This window comes from Arvicanthis niloticus, chromosome 1 (genome assembly GCF_011762505.2).
Source record: "Arvicanthis niloticus isolate mArvNil1 chromosome 1, mArvNil1.pat.X, whole genome shotgun sequence".
NCBI lineage: Eukaryota > Metazoa > Chordata > Mammalia > Rodentia > Muridae > Arvicanthis > Arvicanthis niloticus.
In genome coordinates, this window is record NC_047658.1 from 12901740 (window position 1) to 12907851 (window position 6112).

At 40.8% G+C, this 6112-nt stretch overlaps 1 long non-coding RNA gene across 1 annotated transcript; it reads left to right on the top strand.

The window, feature by feature from the left end:
• Positions 1 to 1716: 1716 nt before the first annotated feature.
• Positions 1717 to 5650, top strand: LOC143442493 (uncharacterized). The gene is made up of 3 exons (XR_013110751.1): positions 1717 to 1815; positions 3350 to 3459; positions 5512 to 5650. It is a non-coding gene; the product is annotated as an uncharacterized LOC143442493 (long non-coding RNA).
• The last annotated feature ends 462 nt before the right edge of the window (positions 5651 to 6112 follow it).

Genomic DNA, 6112 nt, shown 5'->3' on the forward strand with positions numbered 1-6112 from the left:
TGCCTGGAGCTGAGAGATGCTTTTAACCACACACTGAACACCTGGGCTGAGTCTACTTAAAGGCAGTTTTGTCTTTTTCATCTCAATACAGCCTGTCTTGCTTTTTGTAGTCTGGCTAGATGCTTAAAAACAGCAAGGGTAGCTGTAAGTGCTGGCAAGACCAGGCACATGCAGGGTGCTATGGCCAAGGGTATCACCAGGAGCTTCATCTGCAATGTAGGTGCTGGTGGTCCTGCTCCAGCAGCTGGAGGTGCAGAGGGCAGCAGTTCCACTCCCTCCACAACTACTGCTCCAGATGTGGAGAAGACAGTAGAAGCAAAGAAGAATTTGAAGAGTCTGGTGGTAACGTGGGCTTTGATCTTTTTGACTAATTGTCTTTGTTTAACATGTTCAATAAAAGGCCAAAAATGTTTTGTTTTGTTTTGTTTTTAACTATTTAGAGCCAGATTGGTAATGAACACTGGCTGCTCTTGCAGGGGACTTGGCTTTGGTTCCCAGCACCCTTATGGTGACTCACAATGCTCTGTAACTCCAGTTTCAGGAGATGTGATGTCCTCTTCTGGCTTCTGTAGACACAAGCATGCAAGTGGTGCATAGACATACACTCAGGCAAAACATTCATATACATATACATATACATAAAATAAATAAACATATAAAAATGTAATGATTTCGCCAGGCAGTGGTGGTGCATGCCTTTAATCCCAGCTCTTGGGAGGCAGAGGCAGGTGGATTTCTGAGTTTGAGGCCAACCTGGTCTACAGAGTGAGTTCCAGGACTGCCCAGGGCTACACAGAGAAACCCTGTCTCGAAAAACAACAAAAAATGTAATGATTTCTATGTTTCAATATGAGAGAACACGTGTTGAGCTTAAGGTACCTAACTTAATAAAATAAATAGAAATTCTGTCAATTTTCCTGCAAATTTTCAAATTTCAAAGATATATTTTACACACACACACATAATGTATATGTATATGTATATATTATATATGTATATATACACATATATATATACATTATAACACACATATATAATGTATATGTATACATTATATATTTTTATACACACACACACACACACACACACATATATATATATATATATATATATATATATATATATATACACACACACATTATAACACACACACACACACATAATGTATTTTAGAGGCTTCAGAATGCTTTGGCCTTCCAAGGTTTCAAATACAAATTGTTTTGGTTGACTCTCTTTCCTACCTCATTTCCCACCCTACTCCCCAATCGTGTCATATGTGTCCTTTTAGGTCACGAATTTCTAGTGTCATGCTTTTATTTTTTTTTTTTCTGAAAATCTTGTTCTTCTTTACAGCCAAATAGAATTCCACTGTGCACATGTACTGCATTTCAGTAAACTATTCGTTCATTGATGGACATCTACGAGGGCTCCAATTCCTTGCTGTAGCAGACAGAGCAGCAGTAAACATGGAGGTGTAAGTATCTCTGTTGTAGGATACAGAGTCCTTTGGGAATAAGCCTAGAAGTGGCACTGTGGTAGTTCAAACTAAAGATTTGTTTAAAACTTACATTTTTTTAAAGAAAACCCCATGCTGTTTTCCATAATTTGTGTATAAGAAATTCCATAAGCAACAAATAAGGGTTCCTTTCCTGCATTTGATGCTGCTTGTTTCCTTGACGACTGCCATTCTGGATGACATCATAGTATAGTGCTTGTCCGGACTTCATCCACGCTGGCTTAACTTCTACTCCAGTCTCTTGGTTGTGACTTTCAGTGCTTTCCACTCAAAGAATCCCTTCCATCTTCCTCTGCAGAGTGAGTTTTGTGGTCACAAATTTCTTTCTTTGGATCTTATCATGGAACCTTCCTCTTTCTCCATCAGCTATGGGTCTGCATTGACAGCTGCCATCTCTCAGAACTTGAACAGAATTATTTTATGACCTCTTTGCTTTAAAAGTTTCTGTGGAGAAATCAGCTGCTATTCTGATGGGCCTGCCTTTCTCTGCTCAGTGTGTTTAGTGTTTTAATCATAATATGATATGAAGAGTCTCCTTTCTGAGTCCTGCCCATTTAGCATTCCATATGCCTCTTATAACTGGATTGCCCCCTCCTTCCCTAGATTTGGAATTTTTCTTGTTATGATTATAGTAAAAAATATTTTATCTGCCTTTAGCATAAAATCCTTTTTTCTTTCTTCTTCCTCTTCCTCTCCCTCCTCCCCCTCCTCCTCACCCCTCCTCCTCTCCATCCTCCCTTATTTATAATCAGCTGATTTGGTCTTTTCATGGTGTTCCAAAGATATTTATGTTCCACTTATACATTTTTTAAAGTTAATTGTTGCCATGAGTGAATGATTTACTTGTGCCTACTGTATTTTTAAATCCCTGATGGCCTGAGCTATCCTAAAGCACTGGGAAACACGACCAAGAGACTGGAGTAGAAGTCTCCCCCTGATCCATCCCATCATCAATGGCCAGTATCTCTGTAGTTTTCTGTTCCTTCATTCCTTCTATGTCTTTGCCAAATTCCATTGCCATCCACTGTATCATCTCCCTTGTCTACTCAGCTATTTTCGTTCTCTTGTAATCTGGTCAGCAGTTTATCTGCATTCCCTCTCATTTCTTTAAGCATTATTATTATTATTATTATTATTATTATTATTATTATTATTATTATTATGTTGGTCCAGAATGTCATCTAAGTTTCTGCCATTGAGTTGCTTCCTCTGAGGTTGGTAGATCAGGGAGGAGATGCATCATCCTGGGTTTTCATGTGACTTGTGTGTTTTCATTGGCTCTGATACATCAGGAGTTTGAGCAGCAGTTAGTTCAAATTTTAAAACTCGATTTAGTCTCCTAAAGTTGGAATTTCTGCAGTGTTTAGTGGGGACTTGGTTGTGGTACAGCTGAAGTGCTTCCTGCACCTTCTACACCTTCCCTGCCATGATGGGCTCTAGCCTTCTAGAATCATAAGCTAAAAGGCATCTTTTCTTCCCTAGGCTGCATTTTGCCTGGATACTTCCTCTTTTGCAACAGTAAAGTACCTGCTGCAGCAGTCAAGAGGTTGCCAAGGGACCAGCCTCTCATTCATTACAGGTTATACCACGGTGATTTAGTCATGCAATAAGGGCCTGTGCGTTTACATTTTACAATCTGTGGAGATTTTCTTTGTGTCCACCCTGTAAACATATAAGATTTTAAAGTATTTTCTGCTTATTTTAAACCTAATTTTGTGTGTCTATGTGTACAGAGAGAAAATTTATATATGTATTAAGAAATATCTATAAATACATGGATTCAATTTCTTATGCGTTTTTTTCCATTCTCTCAAAATGTTATTGCTCCAATAGTAAAATAACCCAAATAACGACTGCACGTAAAGATGCTGAGGATAAATAGAGATGTGTCAGCAGTATTTGCAGATGAACATGAAATCTTAAAAATGGGAGACAGACCAAAGGTAATGAGTGAGGCGGGCCAACAAAATGGAAGTCTTTGTGCCAACAGAGGGGATGCCAGTGAAAAACAAATTAATTTTCCCCACAGGACACAGAGCAGGGCTGGGCTCTCAGGCAACAGTCACTGGGCTGCACATGTGTCCTGAGCTGTGAGGTGCCAGCCCCTTGCCTTTTCCAATCTCTGTGGCTCCCACATGTGGCCCATTCTGTCTCTGTGGGGACTGGAACTTTATTGTCTTTAGAGAGCAGGGGCTCCAGATGGTAAGGAGAGTATATACAGCTGGAAGAGACAGTGTTAAACTGGAGAATGTGGACAAACTGAGTACAAAACCAGAATGGTCACCCCAACATCCTTGTCCTATTTCCACAGTGTCATTAAGTGGGTACAACCCCGTGACGATGCAAGATATGGTAGGATTCTCTTGTGTGGAAATCCAATGGCCACAAATAAAAGGGCCGACAGACCCTACTAGGAAAGGGATGTTCAGCAGCAGCAACAACAGCAGCAGCAGCAAAACATGTTCCCTTTACTGTACCACAGTGGAGAGCTGCTGTGCATCAGGGCGCTTCCAAGGAGTTTGCAATCACGATCTTAAATCCAAATGTACGGCAAAAAATCATGTCCCCCAAAAAGAAAGGTGAGATGGGAATGAACAACACAGAAGAACAAAGAAGGGGTACCCAAATAAAAGCAAACTGAAAAGAACCTAGAGGAATTGCTCAAAGGGTAAGAGAGAAACACAGCCTAAGAAATTAACGAATGACTAACAGAAGCTAGAAGAAGGTAGATTCATGCAAAGAGTCTACATCTGATCACGGGGGGGGGGGTGCGGGGGGGGAGGATATAGGAATATCATCAAAGAAATAACATTAAATCAAGAGGAATAAGAAGTAGAAGATTCTGGTAGTGTCTTAGGATGCAGACCCACAAGGTGCTTTGCTGAGACAAAACTCTTGTGGTGTTTTGCAGAGGCAAGACCTGTAGGAGGACATGTGATGTTTGGAGGGGAGTATAAATAGGACTCAAGGGACAGTGACAGGCACTTGCACAGCTAGCCTTGCCACACTTTGTTGGTCTCGTGTCTTTGCTGATCTTCACTTCATTGAGAGAGACATAGCAGAGAACTCTGGGCATCTCGATTGGTTCTGGTCCCTCCTGCTGACTTGTGCCAATTTGGCAGAGGCCTGGCTGTTTCTGCTGGATCATGCTACTGCTGCTGATTCATATCTAGTATCCCAACACCCCTGAACTGATGCTCTGATGGTATCCTGACAAACTGAAATGGGAATCACCTCAAAGAACTACTTCTAAACAGGCCCATACCCCCTTGTTCTACTTACCATCTATTCTCCCATACCTTTGGCCTAGAAAGAGGGGTTGAAGCATCTGAGAACCCTTATTTAAAGTATGTTTTCAAAATCTAAGGCTACAGAGGTGACTCAGTGTTTAAGAGCACTGGTTGTTATTGCAGAGGACCCAGGTTCATTTCTCTGCACCACATGGTGGCTCACAACTGTCTGTAACTCTAGTCCCAGGGGATCCAACACCCTCTTCTGGTCTCCAAAGGTACCATACAGAAATAGTGTGTATGCATGCAGTCAGTCAAAACACTCTACAAATAAAATAAAATCAACAAATAATTCATGGGAAAAAACACAACGAAAGAAAGGACATTGCTTTCTAAAGTTTGCACCTTAAGTATGTATGTGATGTAAGAAAAGAAAGGAGAAGAAGGGGGAATTTAGGAGGGGAGTGGGGATGAGGGGAGTTAGGGAGAAGGGAGTAGATGGGATGAAAGGGAGAAAGGAATGGAGGGAGAAGAAACACAAAGTTAAACTTCAACAAAAGGCTACTGGAAGACTTATTTATTTGTATTTTTGTTGTTTTAAGGTCTCATAATGTATTCCAGGTTGGCTAGACGCTTACTATGTAGCACAGACCGGCTTTGAATATGCAGCAAAGTTGGAAACTAGCAAAAACTTTAAGAGGCAGGAGTGTGCTCTTGAAGGAGCTGATGGCACTCAGCCCTTGATTTATCTCTTTCTGTTTCTAGGTATCTGTGAGGTGGCTTTTCGTATCATGACATCCTTCCATAAGCACAGAAGTAAGGAAGCCAGTCCATCGTGGATTAGAATCTCCAAAACAATAAGCCAAAACCTTTTATCTCAATAAAGGGGGGAAAATGAAAGTCAGCTTTAAAGGAAAAAAAAAGAAAAATATTTTCTTGATATAAGGGGCCTTACGTCAGCTGTTTGTTGTAGTGATAGAAGGCAAAAAAAGCACGGTGAACCTGTCCAGGTCAGTCATCCATCAGAAGCATACAGGGCAGCCATGCTGATCAAAGCACTGTGCAGCCATCTCTTCAACCCTAAGAGATATGATCCCGTATTCTGAGAATAGAAAGTATGTTAAAAGGCTAACCATGGCAAAGGCACAGCGTATACTGCTTGGCCAGGCAGAAAACAATACGGTCATTTTAGGGTAAACATCCATTACCATTTAGCCAGCATCTGTGATGTGGATGTAGCCAGCAGATAGAGAAGGAAAATAGATAGAGGAATTGCGAGAACGAAAATGTAATAACTTGAATAAGAAATCAGTAGATCATTCTTTATGATTTGTATGAGAACTGTTCCTCGTAAGCTCACATCTTT